We start from the raw sequence: 13,256 nt of genomic DNA, 5'->3' as shown, positions 1-13,256 counted from the left end.
GCAACACTATACGTGTTTGTAGCATTTACATGTTCTGAATAGTGTCAAAAACAACCACTCCAAATCTGAGAGACAGTGGTTGTAGCTTTACATGTCTGATAGTCCAAACACCCACTTCCAAACGTATAGAGGTGTTTGTAGCATTACATTTAGATAGGGTCAAAAACCACTCCAAACAATAGACAGTGTTTGGTAGCATTACATTCTTCTGATGGTCAAACACCTACTGCCAAAATAATAGAAAGGTGTTTTGTAGCATTACAATTAGAAATAGTCAACACCAACTCCACATATAATCAGTGGTTGTAGCATTACATATTCTGATAGGTCAAACAACTCCAACTAGTAGACGTGTTTGTAGCTGTACATTCTGATAGGTCAATGAACACATCAAACTAAGGAAGAGTGTTTGTAGATTACATTAGAATAGGTCAAAGACACACTCAAATATAGACAGTGTGTGTAGCATTACACATTGATGAGTAGGTCAAAACCATCAAACTATAGAAGGGTGTTGTATGCATGTAATCTAGAATAGGGTCAAAACACCACTCCGACCTTAAGGTGTTGTGAGCATTACATTTGATAGTCACACCACTCCAAACTAGAGAACAGTGTTTGTAAGCTTCTTTAGCATTCTGATAGTTCAAACCACTCCAAAACTATAGAAGGTGTTGTAAGCTTACATTATGCAAATACGATGTTTGAATTCATTTGATAGGTAAAACACACACTGCCAGAACATACGAAGCGTGTTTGGTAGCATTTACATTAGAATAGGTAAAACACCCTCCAAACACCTATAAGTGAATTTAAGCATTACAGTTCTGATAGGTCAAAACACTCCACAAACATGGACAGTGTATTTAGCATTACTCTGATGGTCAAAGACACATCCAAAACTATAGAAGGTGTTTGTAGCTTTATACTTCTGGATAGTAAAACACCACTCAAATATAGACAGGTTTGGAGCATACATTTGTACAAGGTCAAAACACCACTCCAAACTATAGACAGTGTATTAACTTATCATTCTTAGGAAAACCTAATGGTAGATTTAAATTCATGATGTACACCATCTCAACTATACGACAGATGTTTAACATTTACATTCTGATAGGTAAAACGACCACTTCCAACTAGGACAGTGTTTGTAAGCATTAATTCTGATAGGTCAAACAGCACTCCGAAACTATAGACAGTGTTATTTTAACTTCATTCTTGAATAGGTCAAAAGCACCTACTCTAAACTATAAGACAGTGATTTAACATTACATTCCTGATAGGTTCCAAAAACAGCCCATCCAAACTATGACAGTGTATGTAAATTACATTCTGTATGGTCAAAACCCCACATCAAAACTAAGACAGTGGTAGTTTAACTTACATTCTGATAGGTCAAAGACAATCTCCAAACTATAGACAGTGGTATGTTAACAATGTACTTCTGAAAGGATCAAAACACCATCTCCAACTATTGACAGTGTATTTAAGCATGTAATTCTGATAGTCAAAAACCACTCCAAACTAGTAAGACATGTGTATGTAGCTTTAGCATTTGTAGGTAAACACCCTCAAAGACTATGACGTGTTTTAGAACATTACAATTCTGATAGGTTCCAAACAGCATCAAACTATTGACATGGTATTAACTATTAATTTTGATAGGTCAAAACACCATCCAATAAAGACGTAAGTGTTACTGTACATTCTGATAGGTCAAAACACCAACTCCAAAATATAGACATGGTATTAACATTACAATTCTGATAGGTCAAAACACCACTCCAACCTAATTAGACAGTGTATTTGATACATCCATTACATTTCCTGATAGGTCAAAACACCACTCCAATATATGACAGTGTATTTAACATTACATTCTGATAGGTCAAAACAACCACTCCAAAATATAACAGTGTTTTAACATGACATTCTGAGAGGTCAAAACACCACTCCAAACATAGACAAGTGTATTTACATTACATTCTGATAGGTCAATAATCATGATAGCAATAACACCATAGACGGTTTAAAACCAATTACTGTATGTAGCTACACACACCTGACACATACAGAGGGACATTTTGCCATGCTCAGCCACAAAGGGATCCGGCTATTGGAGATTTAGCCTATGTACCGACAGTCATATTCAGATCGTACCTTACTGCTTTAACATACAGTGCATGGGTTTTTGCATTGAAAGTAAATTACCAGAATTTTCAGTCGTCTCTCTCTCTTCTCTCTCTCTCTCTCCTCTCTCTCTCTCTCTCTTTCTCTCTCTCTCTTCTCTCTCTCTCTCTCTCTTCTTCTCTTCTCTCTCTCTCTCTCTCTCTCTCTCTCTTCTCTCTCTCTCTCTCTCTCTCTCTCTCTCTCCTTTCCCCCTTCTTCCAGTCTCCTCTCCTCTGCTTTCTCTCTCTCTCTCTCTCCCCGCTCCCTCTATCCTTCCTCTCCCCCCTCCTCTTCTCTCTCTACTCTCTCCTTCGCTCTCTCTCTCTTTCGCTCTCTCCCTCTCATCCTCTGCCCTTCATTCTCCAATCTCCTCTCTCTCCTCTCTCTCTCACTCTCATCTCTCCCACTCTACGAGCCCCTAACTCCTCGACGTTTTCCCTCCCTCTTCTCTCTCTATGCGCCAATATTTAGTCATTTTATAGCTACAGGATAAATCTTGGCTGTGAAACAGCAAGAAGAACAACACACCCATCGTTGTAGATAAGCATGGTGTCATCATATTCTGGGGTGTTTTGCGTCCTATAAATCTACTTTACCTCCTCTTATCTTTCCCCCCCTGAAGTGTATCCACTTGTGCAACTTCCTACCCTCAATATTATAAAAGCCTTAGCAGCGACATACAACAAGTACTAATGTGATGCATTAGTAGTGTTAGCCCTTGTAGTTTTTTGTGTTGTCCCTTACTAGCTGATTAATAGTGAGATACACCTAAACACCTTGCATTAGCCCCCCCCAAGCTAATGCCCAATAGATTTTAATTACTCTGCTGGCTAACAACCAAATTTCCCGGAGACGACCCGGATTGGATTACATAGCAGGACAGGCGATCTTTAAAGATCTTTAAAAACATTTTAACAGACCTGTATAGACACTTTAAGAAACCTTCTAGACACCTCGTGTAGATTTTTAAAAGACCTGTGTAGATCTTTAAAAGATAGATAAGCCTGTGTAGACCTTTTAAAACCTAATAGACCTTAGCTGTTATGACCTCTTAACGATAGCACCTTTAAAGATATATGACCTTAATGAAACCTGTCTAGACCTGTGTAGAATCTTTAAAAAAAAGACCTGTGTAGACTTTAAAGATCTGTGTGACCTGTATATAGACCTTTATAAAGACCTGTATTAGAACTTAATAGACCGTGTGCAGCCCTTTAAAGGAAACCCTGTAGTATGCTTAAGACTTGTAAAGATCCTGTATTAGACCTTGCACGTCCTAGACCTTTAAAGACCTGTATAGACTTTAAAGGAACCCTGTCTGAGACTGTGTAGATCTTTAAAGCTGTATAGACCTGTATAGACCTTTGAAAGATTGTGTAGCCCTTTTAAAGACCTGTATAAGACCTTTAAAAGGAATCTGTGTAGAATCTTTAAGACCTGTATAGACCTTAAAGATCTGTTATGAACCCACTGCATAGACACACGTTGTGCAGAGTAGTTCGTTAGGAAGATATGTTAAAAGCCAGTTAGTTAAGGGCAGCGGTTTCCCTAACTAGGTCCCGAGGAACCAAGGAGAGCAACGTTTTTGGTTTTTTTTCAGCCTCACACAGCTGATTCCAAATCATCACAGCTGATGAAGTTGATTTACTATTTTTTAATCACTATGTAATGCTAGGGAAAACGAAAAAAACCCCAGGTACGAGTTGGGTAATCCGGTTAAGGGCAAACGGACCATTTCTAACAACCCCAGCTAAATTAACAAGCGCATTCCGGGAAGGTATTCAGAACCCCTTTCCCTTTTTCTCCACCCACATTGTGTTACGTTACAGAGCCCTTATTTCAAAATCGATTAAATACATTTTTTTCCCTCATCAATCTACCATCAAAACTACAATCACGATAATGACAGAGCGAAAAACAGTTTTTTTTTTTTTTTTATGTGCAAAATTTATGGAAAAAAAATTGTGTCTGGGCATCCCAAATGCACCTTAGTCCCTACTGCGGGGGACTACAATTATTAATTTTATTTGAAATTAACCTTTTAATGTTAACAACGCAAAATTCAGTTAAGAAATAAAGAATTCTTGCAATTAGGATGTCGTCTTGGACATCTGTCATTGATCATTATGACTCTCAGTGGCCTGCCCAGTGATGATATAAAACACATTTTGTTATTGTACCACTTACATCCGCTATTTATTGGTCCAGTTGACACCACAGATGTACAGTGTTTTTTAATCCATTTGTTCACTTGTTGTGGTTAAATGTAATATTGTTATGTGGTTCTGACATGCAGCATTGTGGGAGTTTTTTTTTTGAACTATGAGAAATGAAAAGCACGTACTGAGAAATGAAAATAAGTTATTAATAAAAATAAATATTGTTTCTTTTTCTGGGGGTGATTTGCTTTCTGCTGTTCGTCATGTGAACCTAGTCTCACTTGCACACCGTACAACCGGACTGGGGAAACGCCTCCCTCCTTAATGTCACCTTATTCCTATGTGAATACACTGCTTTTGTAGGCCCCTGATCAAGGGTGCCATTTGGGGTACTGACCTACATGTGAAGCTATGAGCTTACTTAATGTGTTGCAAGTGTTTTAAATCTCTGGCAGGGCTGGAACTCAGGCTACATTATCTCCTTTGGTAATCAATATAATTATCAATCACAGTTCCACCCGTGCAAGTGCAACACATAGTCATAAGATTCCCCCTGATCAATATTCACACAGACAGATATTCCCCTGATCAAGTTAATCCACAGCAGATTCCGCCGAACAAGGTTATCACAACCACGCAGATTTTCCTCCCTGACACGTTATCTCAACATACGAGCAGATTTCCCCCCTATCAAGAAAAGTTGTCACACAGCAAAATCCCTCCCTCCCTCATGATCAAAGTTTGTCACAACGAGACAGCAATTCCCCCCCTGATCAAGGTTTCACAACATAAAGCAAACGATTCCCCCGCCCTGATCAAAAGCAAAGAGTAGGTGTCACAACACAATGGGCAAGGAGCGCGCCACTGTCCCCCTGACAAGGGGTATCAACAGTCAACAGATTCCTCCCCCCCACCTGATCAAGCTATCGACAACAGCAATTCCCTGGAGTGGTGTTTTGACCTATTCTAATGTAATGCTACAAACACCTTCTATAGTTTGGAGTGGTGTTTTGACCTATCAGAATGTAATGTTAAATACACTGTCTCTAGTTTGGAGTGGTGTTTTGACCTATCAGAATGTAATGCTACAAACACCTTCTATAGTTTGGAGTGGTGTTTTGACCTATCAGAATGTAATATTAAATACACTGTCTCTAGTTTGGAGTGGTGTTTTGACCTATCAGAATGTAAAGCTACAAACACTGTCTCTAGTTAGGAGTGGTGTTTTTACATTTCCAACAAGTGTTTTCATGCTAAGTAGATTAGCTCGCTTTGCTTCAAATCTTCCAGTGACAAAATGGTGTCTCTTCGCTCCCGTCTGTCTGCACAGACAATCACGTTAAAATGGTCATTCTCTAAAACACTTTATAATCAAATACAATTTAATACTTTATCAACTACAGTAGTTCATTCATTGCCATTTTCTTTATTTAGTCAAAGGCTGGTTTAAAGATACCTCTAGCCCAAATATTACATATACCTCAATCCATGCTTTACCTTCTAGCACGGTTGCATTCATTAGGCCACGCAACGTTTAATTTTTTTCCGCAAAATAAATAAATGAAAATGAGCATTTCAGGTATAGTCCCTGCCAGTTTCAGACCGTTTTCTTCCGTTTGGTGCATAATGAACACGACCCAGGTTGTATTTTACCTCATTGAGCTCATGTGAAGCTACATGTTGCATAACTTTAGCAGACGTGAGAATAAAATGGCTTTTTATTGCTCAGGAGAAGAACGAGGTAAATATTGGATGCATAAGTGTGTACGTACCAAAGTCCGGCACACATTTTTAATCTGTACATTATCTGTACATTTACCAAAACTCTTGTTATTCTGTCTACTAACTATACTATAGCACACCGTCAGAGTGCCCTGTATATAGCTATAGCGTGGCGAAACAAAACTCCTACAGCAAATAACTAAATCAGCGAGTCTTACAAAATGCATAGAAGACCAGTATCAAAATGCCCTTGTAGTCAGTCAGTATCCTAAAAACTCAACAACATAGGATGCGTCTCAAATGAAACCCTATTCCCTATGTTAGTGCACTACTTTTGATCAGGGCCCATATAGGGAATAGGGTGCCATTTCAGATGAACATTAGTGTATAATAATTTATATTTAGCAACAGGCAAGTCACCAGAGCATGATATGGGAGCAGAAGGGCAGGAGATGAAGAAGGAGGATGAGGGATAGGGGTAGGAGGGGGAGGTCGAGGTGAAGGGTGGGAGAAGGGAGAAGGAAGGAAGGGACGAGGGAGGGAGGGAGGAGGAAGGAATGGAGGAGGAGGAAGAAAGGATGAGGGAAGGGAGGGATGAGAGGGGGAGAGAGAAGCACAGACAAGATTTCTTAACGTTATGTGTCTGTTCTGTTGTTCTTATATCAGAGGTACTTACTAAAACACATGAGAGTTGAAATGGGAATGATCACAGTGATATAACATTGATCTGTAGTGTGATATGGATTAGCATCAGAGACTAGTAGACAAGGCCACCTCGCTATGATTAGCATCAGAGACTAGTAGACAAGGCCACCTCTCTATGGATTACATCAGAGACTTAGTAGACAAGGGCCACCTCTCTATTGGATTAGCGTCAGAACTTAGTAGACAAGGGCCACCTCGCTATGGATTAGATAGAGTATATCAAGCCACCTCGCAGGATTAGCATCAGAGACTAGTAGACAAGGGCCACCTCGCTATGTAATTAGCATCAGAGTAGTAGACAAGGGCCACTCGCATGGATTACATCAGAACTAGTAGACAAGGGCCACCTCCGCTATGATTAGCACTAGAGACTAGTAGACAAGGGCCACCTCGCTAAATTAGCATCAAGACTAGTAAACAGGAGCCACCTCTCTATGGATTAGCATCAGAGACTGTAAACAAGGCCACCTCGAATGGATAGCATCAGAGACTAGTAGACAAGGGCCACCTCGTATGGATTAGCTCAAACTAGTAGACAAGGGCCAACCTCCTATGATTAGCATCAGAGCACTAGTAAAAGCCACCTCTCTATGATTTAGCCATCAGAGACTAGTAACCAAGGCCACCTCGCTATGGATTAGCGATCAGAGACTAGTAGACAAGAGGGCCACCTCTCTATGGATTAGCATCAGAGACTAGTAGACAAGGGCACCTCGCTATGAGATTAGCATCAAGACTAGTAAACAAGGGCACCTTCTATGATTAGCATCAGAGACTAGTAGACAAGGCCACCTCGCTATATAGCATCAGAGACTATTAACAAGGGCCACCTCTCTATGGATTAGCATCAGAGACTAGTAGACAAGGCCACCTCGCTATGATTAGCATCCGAGTACTATAGACAGCCCACCTCTCTATGATTAGTAGCACTAGTAGACAAGGGCCACCGCTCGCTATCATTAGCATCAGAGACTATAGACAAGGCCACCTCCGATGGCATTAGCATCCCGAACTAGTAGACAAGGCCACCCTCGCTATGGATTAGCATCAAGACTAGTAGACAAGGGCCACCTCTCTATGGATTAGCATCAGAGACTAGTAGACAAGGCCACCCGCTATGAATAGCACTCAGCAGACTAGAAGACAACCACCCTCCTATGGTTAGCATCAGAGACTAGTAACAAGGGCCACCTCGCTATGATTATCAGCATCAGGACTATTGAACAAGGGCCACCTCCTATGATTAGCATCAGAGACTAGTAGACAAGGCCACCTCCTATCGCATTAGCTGTCAGAGATAGTATACAAGGCCACCCGCTATGATATTAGCATCAGAGACTAGTAGACAAGGGCCACCTCGCTAGTTCTGACAGGACATCTTTGTGTTGTGTAGCATGATGTATGTAGTACTACAGTACCCATAATGCAAGGTGTACCAATACACTCTAGATACTACATGGCTTAGTAGTAGTGTGTGTTTCTAAAGGAAAATTGACTATGAGGCACTTTGTTATGACATTGATTCACTTCTTCAATTCACCGACTGTGTTTTAGTATTTTACTGGTATCAAAGTCATTGAGTCTTTGCTGCTTATAGGTGTATCCGTTCAGTTATGTGACAATGGCTTGCGTCCAAAATAGCACCCTACTCCCTGCAAAATGAATGCGTATAGTATAAGGAAAACGGTGCAATTTCAGACTCACTCTCAATACTTTATTTAGTAAACACCGGCTTGGCTAGAGAAATGAAGGCACCAGTAGAGATCTGTAGAGACATAGATCACTAGTCATTATTTATATATATATAATAGTATATATACTTACAGTATATAAAACTTTATATAACAGTATAATTACTGTTCTCCAGCCATCTATAACAACTATAAAATACTATATAAGAAAGCATTTAAGGAGAGTTTACAATCCAGGCCAAGCAAGCAAGCAGGAGGCAAATCATTTCTCTCTCGGGTCATTTATCTTAAATCTCTGTAATCTTTTTTTTATTTCATCAAAATAAAAATAGCATGCTAAAATTATATAATAGAAACAAATAGGAAATAATATATTATAGTGTCCTGTAGTTGTGGCTTTGCTCTCTTCGATCTATAGTACACCACTACGGCCTCTAGGTGGCGCTAAAACACTCAATGTGGCTTTGTAGACAGAGGGTTGATATATGCAATTGTTGATGTTGTTGCCACTTGCATTTTAATAATAAACATTTCTGATGACAATGATTATGTTTGAAGATGATATCACTCATGATGATATAGAATGTAGATCCAATGTAAACAACCGACGGTGATGGTGGACTAACTGTAGATAGATAGACAGTGGTAGTGGGTAGACTTATGGGCATGGCTGGTGAGACCTAGTCGAGAGATGGCTTAACGAGGATAACGAGGATAAGGAGGGTTTGGACAGGGGAGTGTCCTAGTCGGAGATGCTTAACGAGGATAAGAGGATAGGAGGGTTTGGACAGGGGAGTGTCCTAGTGAAGATGGCTTACGAGGATAAGAGGGTTTGGGTGGGCAGTGGACAGGGGAGTGTCCTAGTCGAGAGATGGCTTAACGAGGATAACGAGGGTTTGGGGTGCAGTGGACAGGGGAGTGTCCTAGTCGAGAGATGGATCTCTAACGGGGAGGTTTGGGGTGCAGTGGATAGGGGAGTGTCCTAGTCGAGAGATGGCTTTAAGGGGGTTTGGGGTGCAGTGGAGGGGAGTGTCTAGTCGAGAGATGGCTTTAACGGGGGTTTGGGGGTGCAGTGGACAGGGGAGTGTCTAGTCGAGTAGATGGCTTAACGGGGTTTGGGGTGCAGTGGACAGGGGAGTGTCCTAGTCGAGAGATGGCTTAACGGGGGTTTGGGGTGCAGTGGACAGGTGGAGTGTCCTAGTCGAGAGATGCTTTAACGGGGGTTTGGGGTGAGTGGAGGGAGTTCCTAGTCGAGAGATGGTTACGGGGGTTTGGGGCAGTGGACAGGGGGAGTGTCCTAGTGAGAGATGGCTTTAGGGGGTTTGGGGTGCAGTGGACAGGGGAGTGTCCTAGTCGAGATGATTTTAACGGGGATATTGGGGCTGCAGGTGGACAGGGGAGTTGTCTAGTCCAAGAGAATGGAATTAACGAGGGTTGGGGTGCCTAGTGAGCAGAGCGGAGTGTCTAGTCGAGAGGATGGGCTTTAACGGGGGTTTGGGGTGCAGTGGACAGGGGAGTGTCCTAGTCAATAGATGGCTTAACGGAGGTTTGGGTTGCCTGTCTTGTCTGTTGTCTAGGCTCTAATGCACGATAGGTTGGAGGAGCTGCCAGTCAAACCAGTCAGGACAGCGATAGGTTGGAGTACTGGCTCAGTCAAACCAGTCAGGACCACGATAGGTTGGAGTAGCTGCCAAGTCAAACAGTCAGGACCACGATAGGTTGGAGTAGCTACCAGTCAAACCAGTCAGGCACAGATAGGTTGGAGTAGCTGCCTGTTCAAACAGTCAGGACCACGATAGGGTTGGAGTACGTGCAGTCAAACCCCAGTAGGACGCACGCCTACGGTTGGAGTACGCTGCAGTCCCACTAGGGTTCTGCAAACATTCCGGTAACTCTGACCATACAACATTCTACTGGTGGGACGGATCCCTGGCATTATGAGGGTAATACAGAGATAATCTGGGAATTATCCTCCACCAGGATTCTCTCTTTTGGGAAAGTTATCAAGAAACGACCACAACATCCTTACTGTTAACCAGCACCACAGGAACAGTCAGTCGTCCACAACACTCCTTCTGTTAACCAGCACCACAGGAACAGTCAGTCGTCCCTCTCTTCCTCTCATCTACAGGTCAAGACCTCCTCTCAGCCTGTGTCCCACCAACACCTGAGTCAGTTTCTGCTGGCTGGGTTTAATCCAGGGGCCGGGGCCGGTGGCCCCCCGTGACTGTGTACTTCTCCAGGGGCCCGGGTTGTGGGATGCATGGGTGGCCCGACACCATGACTGGGTTCTCCATGGGTCCCCTCTCAGTTCTCTGGGTTCTCCCCAACCAGGTGGGGCTCCGGCGGTGGATCCAGAGATACTGGCAGCAGACACACTGAACTGGTCAGAGAAGCTGGCCCCGGAGGCTCCTGAGGCCCCTGACTCTGCATTAGACAGCTCAGCGTCTCCATCCTGCAGTGGCATGAGGAAGGAGAAGGGAGCCCGCTCTCTCTCTTTCTCTGGGGGTCTGTCTCTTTTTTCCGGTCCTGCAGCCTTTGTCTTCACCTCCCTCTCCCTCTCTTTCTCTTTCTCCCTTTGTCCATCCCTCTTCCTCCTCCCCCTTTCCCTGCCTCCTACCGTCGCCTGTGTTTTACTGGCTGAGGGAAGTATGTGTACGTCCAGCTCCTCTATTTCCTCTCCCCTCTCTCTCCTCTCACTTTGAGTTGTCCTGCTCCTCAGCTGTTTTGACCTCTGTTTGACCCTGCTGTGCTTCACCTCCGGCACTGTCTCCACTACCTCCTCCTGTCTGTCCGAGTTCCTTAGTACGTTCTTGGGTAAACTCTGGGAACATTTTCCATTGTCCTTATTCTCTGACTTCTGACCTCTGTGGCTGATCACCTGACTCTCCTCCTCCTCCTCCTCTTCCGCCTCCTCCTCCTCGGGCCAATCCAGGTCTGTGTCAGGAGTACCTCGCCCTCCTCCTCCTCCTCTGCTACTCCTTCCCCCCAGACTACCTCCCTTCCTCTGCCTTCTTCTCTTCTCCCTCTCCCTCTGTCCTCCTCCTCTATCCACCCTTCCGCTCTTCGTTGGCAGAGAGTGTGTTTTATCTACTGCAGCCACACCCGGCTCCTCTGGTTCGAGATAGGAGGAGGGGGAGACTGCTCTGGGATCATGGTCTGAGAGAGGAGAGAGAGAAGGAGGGGGGGCAAAGAGAGGGAGAGAGATAGAAAAGAGGGGGCCAGGAGGGTGAGCATTAAGCCGAGGAAGAGGGGGGTCAGAAAGAGGGGAGAGGAACGGCAGACCATTAACCTAGTGGGCAGAGAGAAGGGGGTTGCAGAGAGATGAACGAGAAGAGACAGAGGGAGAGGGGGGTGCAGAGGAGAGAGAGATGACAGAGAGAGGGGGTGCAGGAGAGAGAGAGAGACAGAGGGAGAGGGGGCAGGGCAGAGGGGTAGAGAGAGACACGAAGGGAGGGAGGGGGTGCCAGAGAGCGAGAGACCAGAGAGAGGGGGTGCAGAGAGAGACGAGACAAGAGAGACAGAGGAGAGGGGGGGTGCATGAGAAGCAGAGAGACAGGAGGAGGGGGGGGGCAGAGCGAGACGAGTAAGAGGGCGAGAGAGAGGACGGGGGGGGCGAGAGGAGCGACAAGAGGAGAGGGGGGTGCAGAGAGAGACGAAGGAGAGGGGGGTGCAGAGAGCGAGAGACAGAGGAGAGGGGGGGTGCAGAGAGGACGAGACAGAGAGAGAGACAAGAGGAGAGGGGGGGGTGAGAAAGAGAGAGAAGGAGAGGGGGGGCGAGAGGAGACACAGAGGAGAGGGGGGGTGCAAGAGAGAAGACAGAGGAGAGGGGGGTGCAGAGAGAGACAGAGGAGAGGGGGCTGAAGAGAGAGACGAGGAGAGAGGGGGGGGGGGTCAGAGAGAGACAGAGGGAGGGGGGGTGCAAGAAGAGAGACAGAGGAGAGGGGGGGTGCAGAGAGAGACAGAGGAAGGGGGGTGCAGAGAGAGACAGAGGAGGGGGGGGGGTGCAGAGAGAGAGACAGAAGGAGAGGGGGGGTGCAGAGAGAGACAGAGGAGAGGGGGGGTGCAGAGAGAGACAGAGGAGAGGGGGGGGTGCAGAGAGAGACAGAGGAGAGGGGGGGTGCAGAGAGAGACAGAGGAGAGGGGGGGGGTGCAGAGAGAGACAGAGGAGAGGGTGGAAGGGTAGGGTCAGAGAGAGACAGAGGAGAGGGGGGTGCAGAATGGAGAGACAGAGGAGGAGGGGGGTGCAGAGGAGGACGAGGGGGTAGCAGAAGAGAGACCAGAGGTAAGAGGGGGGGGTGCAGAGAGGACGTACACAGAGGGAGTGAGGGGGCAGAGAGGAGAAGAGGTTTAAAAGTGGTGGCTAGACTCAGTTAAAGCTAAAAGTAAACCTAATAATGACCTTAACGCTAACAGTTAGCTACAGGGGTTAAGCTAAGCGCTATACCCGGCGTTAGAACTGAACGCTAAAGTTGGCGCAACTGGAAGGGGTAAGTTTTAGGTTAGGTTGAGGTTACGGGTTAACGGTTGTTTAAGGGGTTAACCGCGTTAAAGGTTAGGTTGTTACATCTGGTTTTATGGGTTAGCTGAAGTTAGGAGATTAGAGATATAACGGGTACGCTAGTTAAGGGTTAAAAAGGAACGTGTACTAAGGGTCTTTAGGCGGTAGGTTAGGGTTAAGCCTAGCGGTTTAGGAAAGTAGGCCGCCTTCAAAGACATGTGATGTGTTAAGAGCTAACCTATACGTTCTGGCAGAACGTTCTAGGACTGAACCGACGTTAAAAGGCACTGTATCAGGCCGAGCCTA

General features: G+C 44.9%; 3 long non-coding RNA genes across 3 annotated transcripts; 1 reads left to right on the top strand and 2 right to left on the bottom strand.

Moving 5' to 3' along the window:
- Positions 1-7,236: 7,236 nt before the first annotated feature.
- On the bottom strand, positions 7,237-7,468 carry LOC139025613 (uncharacterized). Its single transcript, XR_011477213.1, has 2 exons — positions 7,430-7,468; positions 7,237-7,266 (listed from the first exon to the last, which is right to left on the bottom strand). It is a non-coding gene; the product is annotated as an uncharacterized lncRNA (long non-coding RNA).
- A 91-nt stretch (positions 7,469-7,559) lies between these two features.
- Positions 7,560-8,027, bottom strand: LOC139025612 (uncharacterized). The gene is made up of 3 exons (XR_011477212.1): positions 7,993-8,027; positions 7,788-7,873; positions 7,560-7,629 (listed from the first exon to the last, which is right to left on the bottom strand). It is a non-coding gene; the product is annotated as an uncharacterized lncRNA (long non-coding RNA).
- A 244-nt stretch (positions 8,028-8,271) lies between these two features.
- Positions 8,272-10,006, top strand: LOC139025614 (uncharacterized). Its single transcript, XR_011477214.1, has 4 exons — positions 8,272-9,172; positions 9,343-9,369; positions 9,480-9,636; positions 9,962-10,006. It is a non-coding gene; the product is annotated as an uncharacterized lncRNA (long non-coding RNA).
- The last annotated feature ends 3,250 nt before the right edge of the window (positions 10,007-13,256 follow it).

The sequence above is a fragment of the Salvelinus sp. IW2-2015 genome, unplaced genomic scaffold, assembly GCF_002910315.2.
Source record: "Salvelinus sp. IW2-2015 unplaced genomic scaffold, ASM291031v2 Un_scaffold2962, whole genome shotgun sequence".
Taxonomy (NCBI): Eukaryota; Metazoa; Chordata; class Actinopteri; order Salmoniformes; family Salmonidae; genus Salvelinus; species Salvelinus sp. IW2-2015.
This window is presented reverse-complemented; position numbering and strand designations above follow the sequence as displayed.